Genomic DNA, 21,731 nt, shown 5'->3' on the forward strand with positions numbered 1-21,731 from the left:
AAGCTGATAAAAGGCATCTCTGGCCACTGGCTCAACCTGGGACACCAGGGAGAGTTTTGTGTCCAGAAGCACCCCCTGCGTACCTGTTCTTTCCAGGGAAGTGTTACCCCATCCAGAACGGGCAGATCAAAATCAACTTCCGAGTTCCGACCCTGCACAATAAGTACCTCTATCTTATCCGGATTCAGTCTCAGCTTGTTACCTCTCATCCAGCCCATCACTGCCTCCAGGCAGGCATTTAGGGAGGTTATGCCTTCTCCTGATGACACTGACATGGAGAAATAGATTTGGGTATCATCAGCCTACTGATAGCACCTTGCTCCAAATCTCCTGATGATCTCTCCCAGCGGTTTCATGTAGATGTTAAACGACATCGGAGACAATACGGAGCCCTGAGGGACACCATACCGGAGTTTAGGGATATGCACGGAACCACGGAGGCGTGGTCTGGCACTGGGGGGAGTGTGTCTTTAAGGGGGGTAGTACTTACCACCACCCCCGCCGCTCTTCCCCCTCCGGTGCTGGACTTTCCAAAAGCGTTCTTGGGGTGGCAGAGTTCCTCCCTGCCAATTGGAGATCATCCATCAGGCCAACCATGGCGGTTTCCACCCCATAGCCCACCTGAAAGCCAGTCTGAAACTGGTCTAGATAATCAGTTTCATCCAAGTCTGCCTGCTGTTGGGAGGCCACCACCCTCTCAATTACTTTGCCAGCCGCGGAAGGTTGGAGACAGGCCTATAGCTGCTCAACTCTCCCAGGGAACCCAGGGCAGGTTTCTTCAGAAATGGTCTAATAATTGCCTCCTTAAGACAAGGAGGCATCCTGCCCTCCCTCTGAAAAGCATTTATGATCTCTACCAGGCCTTCTACGACAACCTCCCTGCCAGATAGTATTAGCCACATTGGGCAAGGGTCAAGAGAACAGGTGGTAGGCCGCATCGCTCTAAGCAGCTTGTCCACATCCTCAGGAGTCACAAATTGAAACTGATCCAGCCTAACCACATAAGAGGAGTCGCTGGACACCTCCGATTCAGACACTGCAGTAATTGTGGGGTCTAAATCCAAGTCGGCCCAAATAGGAGAGTTTTTATCCACAAAGAAATCATAATACTTATTTATTTATTTATTTAGTAAAACATTTTTATACCGCCCCAAACTTACGTCTCTGGGTGGTTTAGAATGGGTAATAGATGGTTCCAAATTCTGATTCAAGGGAGGAGGGGCACTCACTATCCCTCTCACAACCCTATTGGAGTTTAGTGATCTTGTGAAAAGTTTTTGTTCATTTTCATGAGCTAAGAGATCTTACAGATTGTTGACCGATTGTTTACTGATCCTGGGGTAGAATGAGTTTAGCAGTCTATCTTTGTCTCTGGTTCTTTTCATGAATCTATGTGAGTTGTTGATCTTTGCTCCAGTGCCTTGAGTGAATAAGCTTGTTGCCTCATTCGTGGTCTCCTTATGAGCTTAATGACCTAGTTAATGAAGGCTCAATTAAGGTTTATTCTACACAGGAGTTTTACGATGCATGACTGTGTAATTTGAAGCCTTTAGGGTGCTTTATTAGATGTATATATAATACATCATTTACTATATTGATTATTCCTTAAGCTCTTATGTTTATTTTTGAATTCACGCTGTTATTGGTTGTTTTTGGCTTTTCTCTCACAACCCTGGACAACTCCACCAGACGTGAACTTGCGAATGCAATACGGGCCAAAAAGAATCGCTTCTTTGCCACCCGTATTGCCAGAGCATAGATCTTCAAATGTGCTCTTTGTTGTAATCTGTCAGATTCGAGCTGAGTCTCCCTCCACTTGCACTCCAGTCATCTACCTCGCCGCTTCAGCCCCCGTAGTTCTGTATACCAAGGGGCCAATTTTGAAGTGGGTCGGAGAGGACGCTTAGGTATGATCAAGTCTACTGCTCTGGTGAGCTTGGTGTTCCAGTTCTCCACCATGGCATCAACAGGATCACTGGCAGAGCCAACACTAAATCCCTTTAAGGCTTCTTGGAACCCTATTGGATCCAATAACCTTCTCAGGCAGACCATTCTAATGGGCCCCTCGCCCCTGCGAAGGTGGGGTGTGACTGTGAGTCCAACCTTAACCAGATGATGGTCCTTCAATGACAATGGGGAAATCACAGGAGTCCCCACCCACGGAACACCAGCCTGATCAGAGTGAAAGACCAGATCAAGCGTGCGACCTGCAACGTGTGTCAGTCCCGAGACCCTTTGGGATAGGCCCATAGTTGTCATGGCTGCTATAAACTCCTGAGCCGCCCCAGACAAATTGGTCCCATAGTGGACATTGAAGTCCCCCAGCACCACAAACCTGGTGGTGGACTCCAACGCCAAACCCGAGACCAAGTCTGTCAGCTCAGTTAGGGACTCCATTGGGCAGCGGGGCGATCGGTACACCAAGAGAAGTCCCAGTCTATCCTTGGTCCCCAAACTTAGGTACACACATTCAATATGGTCAGACACTTCCACAGGGATCCTGGTCAGGGAGAGATTATTCTTATAGACCACAGCTACTCCACCTCCCTGCCCACATCCCCACACCCGCTCCTCAACAGAGTACCCTGGAGGGAGAAGTTGGAACCAGACTGGGCCACCAGCCTCCCCCAACCAAGTCTCTGTAATACATACCAGGTCTGCCCCTTCATCCAGAATCAAATCATGGATAGTTTCCAACTTAATCTGGACATACCTGGCATTACAGAGGACCAAGGTGAGAATCTGTGGGAGGTTGGCACTGCTCTCCAAGGACAAAGAGCTGGCAGGGCAGCCGGAAGGGGAAATAGCTTATAGGTTTCTTACTTCCCTTCCCCTGTAACGATGTGCTGACCTGCCAACTTTATTCCCCACCATCACCAGAATAGCCATCCCACAGTCAGTAGACGCACACCCTGTCTCTCCATCCCCAGACAAACCAAGACACACCTGAAACACCCAGGATCCAAAAACAACAGAAGCCAAAAAATATCACCTGGCCTTCGCCCTTGTTGCCCCTCGAAGTGGCTCCCCCAAAAGGGGCAATCCTCCTTTGGTGTTGCCCCTTCGGTGACGACGACGCCAGTTGCGGGCCCACCACCACAGTACAGCAGTCCTTTTATAAGCCCAGAAAGATGGCTATTCTGAGCAGCTGACCCTCAGGAACTGCTGACTCACTGGCCCCAATCCCACACAGACTCACCTGCAGGGCAGCCACAACCCCACAAGCTAGGGGGCACCCAGGCTGGCAAGCTGACAACAGCAGAGCAGACAGCAACCACTCAGGCTCTCACCACTGGGCAGCCACTGTCTCTGGGAAGCAGATATTAAAGCCTCCTCCTCCCTACAAGGCTTCTGGCAATTGAGGCCATTAGGTGGCTTAACTGCAACTAGGGTAAAAGTAAAGTGTGCCATCAAGTCGATTTTGACTCCTGGCACCCCCAGAATCCTGTGGTTTTCTTTGGTAGAATACAGGAGGGATTTACCATTGCCTCCTCCCACACAGTATGAGATGAGGCCTTTCAGCATCTTCCTATATCACTGCTGCCCAATATAATAGCAGCGGGGATTGAAACCAGCAACCTTCTGCTTGTTAGTCAAGCATTTCCCCGCTGTGCCATTAGGCTGCAACTACACCTCTCTTAATGATCTCAGTATAGCTGCATAGGCGTAACTAGGATGGGCAGTCAGGGCACATGCCCTAGGTGCCACTGGGGGGGCGCCAGTGCCATGCTGCCCCCCACCAATTCATGGACTTTGTAAAAAAATAAAAAATAGTAGTAGTTGGGCTTCCTGAGGGCCGTGGGGGGGGGGTCTGCAAAGGTTCCTCCTCCTCCCGGTGGCCTCTTAGATCACAGCCGCAGCCTGTCTCGAGCTAATTTTCAGGCCTGTTTGGGCCTACAAAGATCATTGAGGTGGCCATTTTGGAGGTCACTGCACATGCTCAAAAGGCCACTGTGAGGCCTGGCAAGAATAGGACCTCACAGGGACCATTTGAGCATGTGCGGCAGCCATTTTTAATTTTTTTAAAAAATAAAAAGCTGCTGAAAACAAAAATGGCCACCGCACATGTTCAAATGGCCTCTGCAAGACCCAAGTCTAGATTTTTCCCTGATCTAGGGAGTCAGAAGAATACAAAGTTGTTGGCAAGGGACCCAAGCATTTAAAAAACATAAGTGGCACAAAAGTAAGTAGACAAAACATCCCTTAAAAAGACAGTGTTGGTTTAATACCTTGTAAGCTGGCAAAACTGAAGGGTGGGCGGGGGAGAGGCAAGGAATACAATAGAAATATTCACTCGCATGCTGTCTAATTCTCTATACAGAGCTCTATCTTTATCTGAATATTTGTCAAGCAATCTGATTATAAGGTTTGTGAAATTTCAAACTTGGAAAGTGCCTGCCTTTAACTTGTGTGGTGCTTTAATTTAAAAAATAAAAAAAAAGCTGTTCTGTGGCTAGTTGCAACTTCCACCTTCTTCCTGACCAGGCTGCTGGATCCAAGCCTATTGTAAGCTGCTGGATAATTTCAGATTGTTTGGGGCCCCTAAGATTTCCCATTGCAGCCATCTCCCTTTAAGGCAAAAGCTGTTTGGACACAACAAGCCCATCCCTAAATTTCTTGGAGGCAGCAACCTGTAGTGAGGTGTGCTGAGGTGGCAGAGAATTTGCTAAAGAGAGCTTTCACTACTTAGCTTTATGGAGGCATGCCCAGCACATAGATGTGCTATGTTTCCTTGGGAAGGTGACTGGCACATATGTGCCACATGTGTAGTTGTGTGTGTGTGTGTGTGTGCGTGCATGTGTGTGTTGCTTACAACCTGTTTCTCCTGAAAGTGTCTGAACTTGTATTTTTGAGCTGATATTATGGTAAATTTGTCTGAAAGATGGGTGTCAGATGTTTGGACAGGGGCGCAATTTCAGTGCTTGCCCTAGGTGCTATTTCCCCAGATACGCCTCTGTATAGATGGCAGGGTTCATGATGGAGGCAGCACTTTCTTAATTACCATGGGCAGTTACAAATACTTGACAAGTAAATATCCAAAGACTAGCAAGTAAATATTCTACATCAGAAGTTGCAGAATAGAATTTTAGGAAGCAAATTCCTGTCAGCTCTTCCATTTCTCATAATTCTTGCTACTGAAAGCTATAAATTAGTCCTATTCCATTTTAAAGCTATTAAACAAAAAAAATTGTTTTAAACCTATACAGCAACTCTAAAGTAGTTATGGCTGTAAAGTGGCTGCTGTCTTATATTTCACTTCTGATACAAAATGTTCTGACTGAACCACTCTGTGATTCATTCTGGAATGTGTTAGCTGGTGCTCTATGTTCTTGTTTTCTTTTAAGCTGATTTACAGGAAATAATAATTGAGAATGAAAAACTGTCTATGGGCAGACTCCTGCGCCTTCTATAATACAACACAAAACAGGAAATTCGGGTTCACTAAAGTCTGTTTTGCACATTTGTTTCTCCATTTTAGAAATAGGCTGTATGGTGTGCCTCATCAGGCAGACAAATGAATATGCAAAGAGGAATATCATGTGATTTTGTGTGTGTGCATATATTCCTGTTTTTCAGCAACAGACAAAAAATAATGAGGGCCAGTGCAGTGCAGGAGGATGTTGTTTCCCCCCTGGAGTAACATATTCTGGTAAGAAGGAGAGACTCAGTTATTCTGTTGATCTCCCTGCTCCGACTGCCAAGTGTTCATAGATGCTTTTTCTTAGAACCGGTGAAACAACCTTATATCTTTCAGATCCCGCTTCCATTTTGGTGGCGAACAGAGTGTTTAAAAATCACTTTGTTCTCTCTAGTGTTTTGAGGTGATGAACCTTTGTTATATAAAATAATGTAAAAAGAGAGTTCATAGCTCTTCCCTCAGTCATGGGGTGAGCCCAGTTGCTTCCTGACTTCACAACTGAAAAGAGAGAGGTGCGTACCAGCAAACCATAAACTCGCTCAACCATCGCTCGTGTCCCTTGTTTCATGCTTGAAGTGCCCACCTTTATCAGCTTTTTTTAATGCTTAAAACATTGCACAAATGCTCATTTGTCGTATTAAAAATGGAGATACTTTTGAAGTGCAAAACTGCTGTGAGATGGGGGAGTTGGTTGATGGAATCACATGAAACCCAAAGCAAAACGGAAGGATACCACCAAACATCGGCAAAACAAAGAAGTGAGCCTCAAGACAAAGGAGGATATAATAATCTCCCAATGCATTTAAAGTGTCTTAATCAGTATGCTCTGTCAACTAGCATTATTTGAAAGCATCTTTTGACATAGGAAAACTTGCCATTGTTTACCCCATTGAAGACATTCAACAACATGGTGCTGTGCGCAGTGAGCTCCTATTTGAAACATATAGCATTGCTCTAAAGTGTCTGTGCCATGTCAAAGGACTGGGAAACAGATACTGCTCCAGAATCGCCATGCTTTCAGATTCAGTGCTCAAACCTTTCAAGAAGTGGTGTAAATATAAACTGTCCAGATTTTGTGAGATTTTAAATGACAAAATGTTGCCTAGATAGGAGATATTGCAGAAAGACAGACAGGAAAGATTGCCTGCTCCTTAGTATCAGTACCTCCAGGTTCCTCATTTCTTTCTTATCCAGCCCATCACCACCTCCAGGCAGGCATTTAGGGAGGTTATGCCTTCTCCTAATGATGTTGACATGGAGCAATAGATTTGGGTGTCATCAGCATACAGATAGCACCCTGCACCAAATCTCCTGATTATCTCTCCCAGTGGTTTCGTGTAGATGTCAAAAAACATCGGGGACAATATGGAGCCCTGAGGGACACCATACAAAAGTTCAGATTTTGAAGAACAGTCTCCAAGAGACACCATATGGAATCTGCCCAAGAGATAGGAACGGAACCACTTCAAAATAGTGCCTCTCACTTCCACCCTCCTCAGAAACTCCAGAAGGAGACTATGGTCGATAGTATCGAAAGCTGTCGAGACATTCAAAAGGACCAACAGAGTCACTGAATACAACACTTTACTGCATGAGAACTGTGCTGCAGGAGAACCATTTCTACCTCCACACACACACACTGTTTCATTTTTATTAAGCAGGTCAGTGTGTGCTCAAACTGTGGGGTGGGTGTGGGTGGGATGCACCCCTCTAAAGAGGAAATTAAAGAGAACTAAAGAGGAAAAATGAAATGAAAAGAACAGCAGGTAATGTAATGCCAGGAGGTTGCTGCAGCGGAAAAGAAGGGGGCTTGTTAATGTTTCCCTCCAAAATGGCAAAAGATGGCTTGAATGGTACTGCAGGGGAGTGCTCAGCCTCTAAAACAGTAAAAAATGAATTAAAGATAAACATGCTCAAAAATGGCATGAATGTCTGGGAGCAGAGTAGACCGCTGCAAGGGCATATGCATTGGTGCCTACCATGTAACATTTGTGCAACTACAGTAAATACAGCACTCCAACTTGCAATGGACAGTAATGCTAGAGCACTGCTTGAATGTGTGGAAGGAATAAAAAAGAATGCACTGGCTAACCACACCCCTACATCTACGTGCTTGCTGGCCATGCCCACTTGGCCTCCATGTGTTCGATGCAGGGGCGTAACTATAATAGGGCAAGGGGAGACAGTTGTCTGGGGGCCCACTGCTTTGGCGCCCCCCCAGAGGCAAGTCACATGACTGACTCCCCCAGCCGCACACTCACCCGGGCTTCCTTCCATTGTATTCATCCTCTGAAATTGATGTGAGTGTTAAGACCTGGAGCTACCAGAACAGCATGTCTTTCTCTAGTACCATTCAATGACTTGCATTGTCCACAATTTATAAAACCTTTTAAAAAATAATTTAGGATGATGTTCTATTGTGGCACATAGTGGAGATATATATGCTTTTTGTTACCACTATTCAGCCTCAATTAAGATTTCTTTACTTCATGAGCTGAGCTTCAGTGAGGGGGGGGGCATTTTAAAATCTTGTCCCTGGGCCCACTCCAACCTTGCTACGCCCCTGGTTCGATGCTTACCTGTAGAGGTTAATGCTAAATGTATGGTTAGTTCCTCCATTCCCATTCTCCATTTTTCCCCCAGGCTTTTATATTATTGTCTCTGCTGCTGCTCTTTGTACTTTGTATTGTTTTTATGCTTGTTTTTAAAATTTTTTAATCATATTTGTTTTATATTTTTAGCTTAATATTTTAATTGTGTCATTTTTACAATCTTGTTTTTAAATTCTGCTGTAAACTGCCTTGGGATTGTTTTAATGAAAGGCGGTATATAAATTTAACAATAAAAAATAAATAAATTCCATGGAACCGAAGAAGGAGCTGTTGGAGATGAACTTCCAGTGCATCGACCTTTTGCACCAACTGTCCTAATGACCACTAGGGGCATTGGGAGTAGAGGCAGTGAGTCAGGGTCTCCCTATCTGTCCCTACTCTGACCCCTGAACTGATTCTGCAGCACTTCCTGTGCTGAGTCACAATCCTTCCTTTCCTCCTAGAGAGCAGATGGAAACATCTCTCTCTCTCCTTACCTATCCACTATGTAGTCCTTTAGATCAGAGATAGGTCTTTCCTGTCTAAGTGTATTTAACCAATAAATATTTAGTGTTTAGTCATACAAGGATCTCCATGTGTTTTCTTTAAATAGCTGCAATATCCGAACCATCCTCTGCTACCTACTCTGTACCTGGAGTGTGTGCTCATTCCTTAGTGCTCTGCTGTTTTACCTGTTGTGGGTAAAAATCAACAACCTCTAACAGGAGCAACCCTCTTCATGTTCAGTGCTGCCCTGCCCTCTACAGAGACGAGTGCTGAACATGCAGAGGCCCAGGGGTGTGGCCAGTGAGCCCTTGGGTACGGGGAGATGGTTATCTGCTATATTCTTGTTTGCCATCTTCATACTCAAACTACTACAATATAGACTGCTTTTGAACACAGTTTCCAAAACAGTTTAGAAAAAATAAATAAGATGGCTCCCTGTCCCCAAAGGGCTCACAATCTAAAAAGAAACATAAGACAGAAACCAGCAACAGTCACTGGAGGTACTGTGCTGGGGTTGGATAGGGCCAGTTGCTCTCCCCCTGCTAAATATAAGAGAATCACCTCTTTGAAAGTTGTCTCTTTGCTCAGTTAGCAGGGGTCAAAGATAATGCCTGAATATGACCAAACTGGAGTGAGAATCTAATTTTCTCAGCAACAAAAAGTGATTTGAGTGCTGGGAAAATATTATTTCTTTGCAACAAATACACGACCAAGCTGACTGGATCGCAAGGGTACCATTTTAGTGGGGGCAGTGGGACTAATTTTACAGGAAATTTCAAAGATGTGCATATCTGAGATTTATTTGCAAAAGGCAGTATGTTTTAAGAACATTTGTTGTGGTTGCTTTTTCAGTTGCTGTTAGAAGGCTTTTTAACTATGAACTATTGAACTAGGAGAGGAGAGCTGGTCTTGTAGCAAGCATGACTTGTCTGCTTAGCTAAGCAGGGTCTGCCCTGGTTGCATATGAATGGGAGAGTAGAAGTGTGAGCACTGTAAGATAATGGGAGGGAGATAGAGGGAGAAGAATTTCTCTCTATCCAACTTCTCTCAATTTCTCTCTATCTATAGACATTTTCAGTTCTTGAACATGGGCCCTTCAGACTTTGTTATACCAATGTCACACAGACAGACACAAACACAGGCAGGCACGTGTGTGCACACGTACAGAGAGCTGTTTCCACCTTCATCTACTGTTACATCTACTACTACAACTACGACTATGTATATCTATATACCACTTTCCGACCAAAGTTTTCAAAGCAGTTTACACAGAAAAATAAACTTTGTAAGAGAGCCAGCGTGGTGTAGTGGCTAGAGTGCTGGACTAGAACCAGAGAGGCCCGAGTTCAAATCCCCATTCAGCCATGAAACTAGCTGGATGACTCTGGGCCAGTCACTTCTCTCTCAGTCTAACCTACTTCACAGGGTTGTTGTGAGGAGAAACCTAAGTATGTAGTACACCGCTCTGGGCTCCTTGGAGGAAGAGCGGGATATAAAATGTAAAAATAAATTAAAAATAAAAATAAAATAAAATGATATGATTCCCTGTCTCCAAAGGGACATCAGCAACAGCCACCAGAGGAATGCTGTGCTGGGGTTGGATAGGGCCAGTTGCTCTTCTCCTGCTAAATATAAGAGAAATAGCACTTGAGAAAGGTGCCTTTTTGCTCCATTAGTGGGGATAACTGCTGACAGACAGAGAGACTCACACTCACAGCTGTTTCTACTTTCAAAACACACCTGAAGGCATCTAAGGCAGCCCAAGGATTAACGATAGAGCAGAACATTATGGAAAAGAGAGTGGGCGGCCTTATTCAAATATCACAGCAATTGGGAGCTAGGAATTTGTGGCACTGAGGAAGTCCAAAGATTCCACCACTTCTCAGATTATAACTTCCGGCAAGAGAGGCTTCACCTTGAATCTCAAAAGAATGGTATTTGGGGAGTGTCTCTGGAGTGGGGGGGAATGGGGTTCCATCAGCTGTGGTGTCACACCCCTCAGCATGTGGTGATGCTCCTGGAGTGCTTTAATAACATGGGATGAGTACTATTTAGTGCTTTGAAAATGACATGGTAATGCTTCTCGGCCTTATGGCTAAGATCAAGCGTAGTACCTGTTCTTATCAGCTTAATATCTGATATGTCCTTTATTTAAGGACTATATGTTAATTCAATTTTTAGAGCTAGGAAGTGAAATGAAGCTTGCTTCATTCACTCCATGCATCAGCCTGGTACTGCAGTGTCTCCAGAAATGGTGCACCTCCCTTTTGGGAGAATATCAGTAGTTAAAAAATAGAAAATATGGTTTTTCATTTTCTTCTCTTATTTTTGTTCTTTTTCTTCTTTTGCTTGTTTGAGTTTAAACAACTGTTAAAGTTAATTTATTTTAAGGTGCTTTCTTTTTGCAATTCTTGGAGTTCTGTGCTTTTTCAGTTTTACTTTTTTTTGTAAAGATGCCAAAACCCTCTCCAAACAAGCTCAGTTTCTGACATTCAATAACTTTGGAATGTGAGATTACCTAATAAACTTTTCCTGGGAGACCATTTGTATTTCCCTGGCTTTGAAGTCACCTGGCAAATCTGTACTGTCTTTCAATAAGGGCGCCACAAAGCTGGGAGTTTGGGGGTGACAGCACTCCATTAAGATGGAAGACACTGGGAGTAGAGCTGGTCTTCTGGTAGCAAGCATGAATTGTCACCTTTGCTAAGCAGGGTCTGCCCTGGTTGCATTTGAATGGGGACTACATGTGAGCACTGTAAGCTGTTCGCCTTAGGGGATGGGGCTGCTCTGGGAAGAGCACTTGTATGCAGAAGGTTCCAAGTTCCGTCCCTGGCTTCTCTAAGATAGGGCTGAGAGAGACTCCTGCCTGCAACCTTGGAGAAGCCGCTGCCCATCTGTATAGACAATACTGAGCTAGATGGACCAATGGTCTGACTCAGTAAATGGCAGCTTCCTATGTTCCTACACTTCCTCCCACCCCCATGTCATCTCCAGCAACTCAAAAGGAGAGACAAACTGGCATGAAGCTGAAACAGTGAGATACAAACTACCGCATCTGTTCTCCCCTCCATACTCTTGCTGTGGCCCTTTTAAAAGTGGACAAGAGGCAGCACCTTTTAAAAGTGGTGGCTCTCTTGTATTTAAAAGAGGGAGAGCACCTGGCCCTGTTCAGCCCAGCCCAGCATCCAGTCACTGGTGTCTCCCTTGTGTTCCTTTCTAGATTGTGAGTCCATTGGGAGACAGAGAATGTTTTGCTTCTTATCATTTTCGTTTCTATGTAAAGCATTCTGAGTACTTTTTTTCTTCAAAACCAGTCTCATCATGACCATCATCATCCTCTTCTGACAATCCGCCAACATTTACATGGTATCTGCTAACTGAGCCCCTGCTAAGTGGGCAAAGAGGCACCTTTTAAAGTGGCGATTCTCTCATATTTAGCAGGAGGAGAGCAACTGAACTGACCCCATCCAATCTCAGCACAGCCTATCTCCAGTGGTTGTTACTGGGGTCTAGCTGAGGGATTCTCAACACTGAGTCCCCAGATGGTATTAGACTGCAGCTCCCATAATCCCCAATCAAAGGCCACTGGGGCTGGGGATTATAGGAGTTGAAGTCCAATAACATCTGGGGTCCCAACGTTGAGAATCCCTGGCTCTAGCTTATATTTCCTTTTAGGCAGTGAGCTCTTTGGGGACAGAAACCATCTTATTTATTATTTCTTTTCTCTATGTGAATCATGTTGAACACTTTTGTTAAAGCTGTAAATAAATATCTGTAGTTGTCGTCGTCTCTAGGACCACCAGTATTGGCCTGGAGTCTCCAGGAATCAGTATCAATCCTGGAGATTTTGTAGCTTGATTTTGTGAAAAATATTGTGTGTGGTGTGTGTGTGTGTGTGTGTATAATCTCCAGCAATAGCTTTAGTCAGAATTGGCAAGAAAACACCAAAAGGATGCTATCTATCTATCTATTAAACTTCTATACTGCCCAAACTTTCGTCTCTGGGCGGTTAACATAAAAACAATTAAAACACACATAAAAGTTAAAACAATGCAACAATTTAAAAACAGCCATAAAATTAAAAACAGACAATTTTTAAAAGCAGGGAAAGCTTGGGTGAAAAGATGGGTTTTCAGGTGTTTTTAAAAATTTGCCAGAGATGGGGAGGATCGTATCTCAGCTGGGACCGCATTCCACAATCTCCAGGCAGCGACCAAGAAGACCAATCTCTGTGTAGCCAGCAGACGAATTGATGGTAACTGGATACGGACCTCATCAGATGACCTCAATGGGCGGTGTGGCTCATAGTGAAGAAGACGCTCTCTTAAATACGCCTAAGCCGTTTAGGGCTTTATAAGTTACAACTAGCGCTTTGTATTGTGCCCTGAAACCTATTGGCAGCCAGTGAAGCTCCATCAGCAGAGGAGCTGTGACAGCTACAGAAGGAATGTCCAGCAACTGAAGTGTGTTTGCCAACTTGCATTTGTGCAAATACTCAATCGAGATTTTTTTTAAAGTGTGGGGATGGGGGAGGGGAAAATACAATGCAAGTATACCCAGGGAAGCATCCAGAGGTAAAGCAACCTCCAGTCCATCCACAAACCAACCAACCCCCAAACACCTACACAACAAATGTTATGATTGGCGGATCTGCAAGCTCATGCAAGGAAAAAATCACATAAGTCATACATTTATTTTATTTTTTAAATAAGAGTGAGAAAAAGGTGAACATAAGGGAAAAACCAGCAAGCTAGCTAGTGACCAGAAGTGGACTGTGTGTCACAAGAAAAAGAACAGCAGAGGTGTGCTCAAGTGCAGAATGGAAGGGTTATGCTGGGTGGAACCAACACTCCCAAGCCAACCCCCAGGCAGGTAGCCACACCTCCAACTCATGCTTAGTTTCCCACACAGCTGCTCCTAACTCATGCAATATTCCACACTGCTGTTATCAGGACAACTTTTAAAAAATGGTTGTGATGGATACTGGAATAAAATCTTCCCTCTTTTCATTCTGAGTCCGCTAGGCCTAGAAATGACGACCCACCTGTAACTTTGTTTACCTTTGCTCCTGAACATCTAGTTCATCCTGTGAACTCGATGTTACACAGGATGTTTCAGCAGCTAGTTTGCTCTTGCCTCTCAAACATGAGGATTAGTTAAGGAAGCTAAGGAGGTTAATTATAAATCAGAGTTAAAGTAACAAATAGATCAAAGAGGCAGTAAACAAATGTGTACGTGATCACTAGTTGTGTATTAAGGGAGGATTGGAATGCTGACGTACTTCTACAAGTTTCAGTTTTTTATAGTTATGAGAAATTTTAGGATAAAAAAGGTAAAAATTTAGGTGGAAGTCAGATTGCCTTTGGAAAACCTTCGGCTTTCATTTGCACTCTAAAAAGCATGGAAATGGCAAGTTAAGGTGCCCATCTTAACCTCCGTGCCATATAAGCTAATCCTTCTGCAGCTAATACAGGTACTGCATGCTCTTTCTCTAAATGTTCTGAACAATTCACTCTGCCCCTTCACTTCCTTTTCCTTCTCTAAACAGAATGTCCCTGTTGGTGCTGCTTTCCTTTCAACAGTTTTAAACAAGTTAAAACACACACACACACACACACACACACACAGCAGACAGACAGAGCAGGGTCAGAGGTTACCAGCACTTAGCCCACCAGAGAGAACTAACTTACAGCTGGTCTGTTAAGTTCATTATATGTTGTAGTCCTTTACATATTCTGATGGTCATACTAACCTTCCACATTGTGTGTGTGTGTGTTGTAGGTGTTCTAAGCATTTCCTTGTGGTGGTGTTTATTATTCTGTGGGCCAGTTGTCACTTCTGTATCTGGATCCTTGGTCGGTTCCAAGCTGCTGTTGATGGACAAGTTGTCAGAACTGTTTTTGATATGTGACTGGAGATGTTTCGAATAAGCATGCAGTCTCTTTGTCAGTACTGTACAGCTGTCATCAATTTTTTCTGTGTCATTGACCTCTGCTTGTGACTGTGGCCAACAAGACCCAAAACAGTGGTTTCCCCCTACTTTTTAGCATGTGGCCCTGCAGAGTGGAGATAAGACTTTGCAGAGGTGCTTTATAGTTTGAGACTTGTTGGGACTGCAATTTTTCTACCTGCATTTGTGTGCTTCTACCCTTTGCTGCCCCAGGCTGTAACAACAAATCTCTCAGAGGGGGTAGGGACCTGGTTCTGCACCCATCAATTGTTGGGTTGGGCTACTGTCCATACCTTAAGAAGGTGTATTGCAATGATCTAAAACAGCCAGGTATGGGTCATCTGCTGCCTTGATAGCCTTAAGCAGAAATCTTTTGGCAGTCTCCACTGCAGATTCTGCCTACAGTGAGTAGCCAGGAAAAGAGATTTCCTGCTGAAAATTCCCACTGTACAGCAAACCATTTAAAGTCTGTGGAGGTATATTGTGGCTCATTATTAGAAATGAGGATGTTGGGTAATCCATATCTTGCAAATGACCTTTTAGCTTCCTAATGACTGTTTTGGCCTGAGTGTCTTCCAGATAATACTTCCAGATTACACAAAAATCGAAGTAACAGTCTACAGTGACTATATGATTCCTGTTGTTGAGGTTAAATAAATCAGTTCCTACCTTTTTCCAAGGCCTGGATGAAATGTCATGGAGATGGAGTGTCTCCCTTTGTTGTTTCGTGCTATATTATTTGCACATTTCACATTGTTCCTTGAGGAATATTGAACAATTCCACATTGAGAGAATTCCCTCAGGAAGGGTTTCTTATTATCTCTAAAAGTTTGTGATCAGATTTTACACCCATTCTCTGTCCAAATGTAAACTGATGGAAACATTCTAGGCCAAATAATACTACCAGTAGTAACTCCTTTTTGATCTATGCATATTACCTTTCAGTGTCTGTCATGGCTCTACTGGCAAAAGCTATGGGTTGCTGCTTCTGTGTTAAACTGCTCCCAGACCTCCTTCCGAGGCATCACACTGCAGCATCAGCATCACAGCCAAGTTATAGTATTTCAGTGTGGGACCTGTGCTAATGAGTTGTTTAATCTTGCTGAATGCCTCCCAAAGTAAATTCCCAGTCATTATCCTTGTGTGTTAGTAGCCGGAGAGACTCATATGCATCTGGGCGGTGTGGGCAGAATTTGGATAGGTAGCTGGCCATTCCAATAAGCCACTACACTCCCTTGACATCCTGTGGCTGGGCCATTTCCATAATGGCCCCCACCCTTTCAGGATCTGGTCAAAGGCTTTCTGAAGTCAAGAGATGCCCAATATAAGGTACTGCTGTTTTTCTCAGCTGTATTTTGTCAGCATTCAGTTTAATGTTCCTCTACAGGCATCTGCTGAGGAGTTGTTTTAGTTCTGCATCATGGTCTCTAATTTCCTCTTCTCTTTCATCTCCTCCTATGACAAGAATATCATCAGCCACAATCTTGATGCCTGCTAGCTCTTCTAGGGCTTGGGTCAATTCTGCACTGGAAGACTTTCAGATTCTTAGCCAACAAACAGGACCTGCCGAAAGGGGTACTGAATGTTGTCAGATAGCTGGAGTGGTCGTCTACATCCACGTTCCGAAATCCATTCTTGTCATCACAAATATTAAACACCTTTGCTCTAGATAAGTCTGGTAGAACATCCTCAGTTGCTGGAAGTGGGTACTTCCAGAGTGACTTCTTTTGAGTGTTCTGTTGAGTGGTTTTGTATCTATGCAAATTTGCAGTTCACCTGATGGCTTCCTCACCACTACTAGGCTACTGATAAAGTCTGTGCTTATTTCCAGTGGTGCAGTTGTGTACTTTTTTTGCAAATAGGACAATTCTTTCTGCAGTGGCTCCATCAAAGTCAGTGGAATCCTGCGTTTAGGTAGTCTCACCGGTTGGATTTGTGGGTCTCTTTATAGATGCAATCTTCCCTCAAAAAGCCCAGTGTCATGAAATACACCTTCATAGGAGCCCCTGGTGGCGCAGTGGTAAAACTGCCGCCCTGTAACCAGAAGGTTACAAGTTCGATCCTGACCAGGGGCTCAAGGTTGACTCAGCCTTCCATCCTTCCGAGGTCGGTAAAATGAGTACCCAGAATGTTGGGGGCAATATGCTAAATCATTGTAAACCGCTTAGAGAGCTTCGGCTATAGAGCAGTATATAAATGTCAGTGCTATTGCTATTGCTATAGTCTGACAGGATGTTAGGCAGTGGCACCACGTCCACTGCCTATTCCTGTTCTTCTGGAAATAGGAGAATGTTATGGTGTTGCATTAGCTCCATGTCCTGTGCTGCCTGACTGCCCAGGAGTGGATGGATGTTTGCCCTATCAATCACTATAAATTCCAGGTGGTATTTTGTTGTTGTGTGGATTTCTTACGGACAGATAGCACTTCCCTAGAGGCTTCATCATCGTCTTGTACCACTGATACAGAAAAGATGTCTTCCTCATCTGTAGTATCCTCTTTTCTTGTTACGTGTGGACCATATTATATTATATTTATTTATTTATTTATTCATTCATTCATTCATTCTATTTCTACACTGCCCTTCCAAATATGGCTCAGGGTGGTTTACACAGAGAAATAATACATAAATAAGATGGATCCCTGTCCCCAGAGGGCTCACAATCTAAGAAGAAACACAAGATAGACACCAGCAATAGTCACTGGAGGTACTGTGCTGGGGGTGGATAGGGCCAGTTACTCTCCCCCTGCTAAATAAAGAGAATCACCACGTTAAAAGGTGCCTCTTTGGCCAAGTTAGCAGGGGTGGCACAGCATATGTCTGTTAGATCGGTGGCTGTGGCACTGATTTCTAAAGTGGTTCTTCTTTTCACAGCCTTTGCACTCCTTTCCATTCTCTGGGCATTTCTCTTTCTGCCTGTCATGTTATCTCCCATAATATAGGCTCTGAGTTGTCTTGGTTATGTTTGCAGGTGATCTGCCTCATTCTTCCCCCACCGGGGTCTTTTAAGTTGCCTATGAACAGGCTCTGCCGAGAAGTCTGTGGATAAAGTTTTGATCCATGGTTTAGGCCATTCTGCTGGCATTTCCCCAGGGTTAAGTCAGTCTCTTTTAATAATCCTTTCCGCATCGCAGGATCACTTGTGCCACAAACAATCCTGCCTCTGGTTAGGGAGGGGAGTCTTTTATGTCTCCAAACGGCATGTGGATGCCAGCATTTTTAATGTCACTATATAGGCATCAATCTTTTCCTCTTCCTCCTAATTATAAGTAAAAAAATTAATCTCTCCACAGCCTCATTTTTCTGTGGGTCACAATGGGCATCAAAACTTCTAGTATTGCATTGACTTTCCACCCCCCCACCGGTAATAAAACTATTTTACCCCCTCTTTATCTGCCATGATGAGGTCTGCATAGAGTTGCCATGCCCCCTGGAATTCCAGGTTTCACCCAGACTTTAAGCATCTCACCTGGATTACTTAGCCCACCTGGATTTGCCTGGATCTCAGCTTTCATTTTTTTAAAAAAGCTAAGCTAGCCCTTGTAGAAGCAGAGTTATGGAGCAAAATGCGCAGTCACTTTTATTCTCAACCACTGGACTTGGGTTAAGAGAGGAAGAGCACAGGAGACTAGCTGGAAGGGGTTCACAAGTACAGTAATCCCCTGAGGAATGTTACCTTTGCTTTTTATCAGCAGAGGATCTCTATCAGGCAGTTGAGAAGATAGTTTGCTTTTGATGTAAATCACTGCCTGCCTACCAGGCTGTGTATTGTAATGTTTAAGGACTTTCTTGGATTTACATTCAGTTCATGCCTACATAGAAGTAGGCACTGTTGGTTTCAATCAGATCTTCTCTCAATTAAGTGTGTACAGAATTGCCGCCTTAATTTAAAAGCTGTGCATTTCTTGTTGTTGTTCTATTGCTGCTGTTAATATGTCAAGGAAAATGGTCAGGCAAAGATATCTTCCCCAACTATTGTTGGTAGCTATCCAGAGCAAATACAAGTCAACTGGAAAGAGTAGCTGCTAATTTGCATATGCAAAATTATTTTCAAGCCAATTTACATAATATGCAAATTAGGCAGCCGGATTTGGAAAGCCAGAATATGGCAATCCTAAATCTGCATATAGGGCAAACTCTTGCTTCTACTGCTTCCATGTCTGTGCCAGGTTCTTTGTGTTGAAATTAAGGGAACCTGGAGGCCTCAAGCCCTCCATGTTGCTTTCAGTGTGCTACAGACTAGGGATGTGCAAAATTCTAGACTAGGAATGTGATTTCGATGTTGAAACATTTTGACATTGAAACAGGCCATTTTGAGTGTTTCAATCTTGAAACAAAATGCCTTTCAAATAAAGGGCCTGTTTCAAGCTCGGAACAAAACAACCCATTTCGAGCAAAACATTTTGAAGTTTCGAGTGCCATTTTGGAGGCCTGTTTTTCCTTTGCTGATTTTTTTTTTTTTTTTTTTTGGCATTGGCCTCTGATTGGTTTATGATCTTTTTTCTTGGTTGACTTCTTATAATACAAACCAAGTGTTGACTCAGTGGCAACTATGCCCCCATTGTCTGCGGGAGGGCACTTCAAAATGTATTCAAAGGAACTGGGAAGCAGAAAGAGCCCCTATAGTGTGCATCTCTAATTTTGTTTGTTTGTTTGACATATTTATATCCTGCTCTTAAAGAGGATACAGCAGGAGAAGAAGAAGGAAGATTTGATTCTGTGGTTTTCTATCTTCATTATACTGAGTAAAATATACTATGCTATTGCTGCTATAACTCTAGTTTCGTTAAAGGCAAAACCAAAGGCAGAACTTGACAAAGGCAGAACATGGGTGCCTGGCTTCCTTGAGTTGTGGTTTGTTTTGTTTGTGAGATAGTGTTGTGGTGAGAAATGGACAGTGGCAGCTCTGTGTGCATGTCTCTGTGTGTGATATTTCTTGGTGATTGCTGTGATGAGCTCCATGTCTGGCCTTGAGACTAACTTGTGCTTCACTTGCTGCTCTGGTTTGCTCCACAATCTGCATTGCAAGATGTACTCACCCAGTCAAAATGTGGCGAAAGTTGCTCCATTTGAGCTTATGGCTATGCTTGCTGCTAGGATCCTATGAAGGTTTGTGGAAAAGGTTTAAAAACTATTTAAAATCACCCACTTTCCCATTTTTGTGGGTTGGTGGGTTGGTTGGCAGCACCCATCATGCCCTACCACCCAACCCACTTTAGTGTCCCTAGGAGCTACCCATAGAGAACAATGGGGTGTTTCAAGTTTTCCCATTGTTTCCTATGGCCAAAACATTTGAAATGTTTCTTGGCTTTGTCCCATTGAAATAGCTGCTGTTGACCACTGTTTCGATGAAACGATTCAGCCATCTGCATTTTGTTTCGAGCTTGAAACAAAATGCAAAACCCATTTTGTGCACATCCCCACTTCAGAGACACAGAGGCCTCACACCATTGCAAACATTCTACCTTAGCGCTTTGTGGGCCACCTTAAGCACTTTCCACTGCCACCATGTTTCATGCATCACTGTCCTCTTGGACCATTCTTCAGATTCAAAGAAACCATGATTAATTAAGTAAACTATTTCGCTTTATTCACATGTTTCTGCAGCTAATACAGCGACTGCATGCTTTTTCTCTGAATCTTCTGAACTGTTCACTCCGCCCCTTCACCTCCTGTTCCTCCTCTAAACACCACCTCCCTCCCTGTTGCTGCTTTATTGTTACCATGTGGAGGATTTTTGGCTCAACTGACATCAGGAAAGGGCCGTAGTTCAACCGGTTCAGTCCCTGGTATTTCCAGGTAAGGCTGAGAAAGACTCTTGCCTGAAATCTTGGAGAGTTGGTGCCAGTCAGTGCAGACTAGAGTTCTTATCAGGCCATAGACGGGGCGGAACCACCATTGTGCGAATGGGTTCAAAGAACCTGGGCCGCCAATGGAAAGGGCCGCCAAAAGCTCCCATGCACATGACATCACACACACGGGGGCATGGCTCGGGCTCCGGAGAGCCCCGAGCCAGCACGCCCACACCCAGGCTCTGGAGAGCCCAACTGTGCTCTTCCCCATCCATTTCAGGCAGTGATTGCTGCCTGACAGCCTTTATTTCCCTTTCTTTCCCTCCAGTGAGGAAGAGCAAGAGAAATAAATGCTCAGGCAGAAAGCGTTGCTTAAAATGGACAGGGGAGAGCTCGCTCGGGCCCTCCGGGGTCCATGCCATGCCCCCATGCGTGTGACGTCACGTGCACAGGGCATCACTAGAGGGGCCGCCGAGTGGGGCCGGACACAGGCTGCCCTTCAGCTGGCTCCACGCTTGGCCATAGCTCAGGGGCAGTGAACATGCTTTGCATGTGTAAGATCTCAGATTTAAACTTCATACTCCACTAAAGGATTTGAAGAAGCAGAGATGGATAAATGGTCTGGCTCTGTATAAGGCAACTTTGAGGCTGCTGCTGTAGCTCAGTGGGGAAGCATCTGCTCTGTGTGCAGGATGTCTTTAGGTCCAGGTCTGGGAAAGACCTTTTCTGAAACCCTGGAGAGCTGCTGCCAGTCAGTGTAGACCAGGCCTGCTAAACTTAGGCCCCCCAGCTGTTTTTGGACTACAACCCCCATAATTCTCAGCCACAGCAGCCAATAGCCAGGGATTATGGGAATTGTAGGCCAACATCTGCAGGAGGGCCGAAGTTGAGCAGGCCTGGTGTAGACGATCATGAGCTAGGGTCTGACTCAGGAGAAGGCAGCTTCCTATTTGGGGGGCCGTAGCAGCTCAGTACCCGCTTTGCATTCAATACTCTTTGCAGAGGGGACCTGCTTTGCATTCTGAAGACCTGAGGTTCAGTCCCTGGCATCTCCAGGAATTACTTCTGCCTGCCATTCAGGAGAGCTGCTGTTAGTCAGTGCAAACAATACTGAACTAGAGGGACCCAGGGTCTGACTCAGTCGAAGCACCTATGAAAACCTAAGAACCAGTGTGGTGTAGTGCAGGGTTACTTAACTTTGGGGCCCCAGATGTTGTTGGACTACAACTCCCATCATCCTCAGCCACAAAGGCCATGTCTGGGGATGATGAGAATTGTAGTCCAACAACATCTGGGGGCCCAAGGTTAAGAAATATTTAACAAGGTTAAAATAAAACATTTATTTTATAAATAAATAAATAAACAAGATTTGTTTTATATTTTTAGCTTAATATTTTAATTGTCATTTTTATTGTATGTTTTTAACTTTTGTAAACCGCCTTGTGGTTGTTTTTAATGAAAGGCGGTATATAA

At 44.2% G+C, this 21,731-nt stretch overlaps 1 non-coding gene across 1 annotated transcript; it reads left to right on the plus strand.

Moving 5' to 3' along the window:
• The first annotated feature begins 10,592 nt into the window (after positions 1-10,592).
• Positions 10,593-10,782, plus strand: LOC128352637 (U2 spliceosomal RNA). The gene has a single exon (XR_008320547.1). It is a non-coding gene; the product is annotated as a U2 spliceosomal RNA (small nuclear RNA).
• The last annotated feature ends 10,949 nt before the right edge of the window (positions 10,783-21,731 follow it).

Source organism: Hemicordylus capensis, chromosome 3 (genome assembly GCF_027244095.1).
Source record: "Hemicordylus capensis ecotype Gifberg chromosome 3, rHemCap1.1.pri, whole genome shotgun sequence".
Classification (NCBI taxonomy): domain Eukaryota; kingdom Metazoa; phylum Chordata; class Lepidosauria; order Squamata; family Cordylidae; genus Hemicordylus; species Hemicordylus capensis.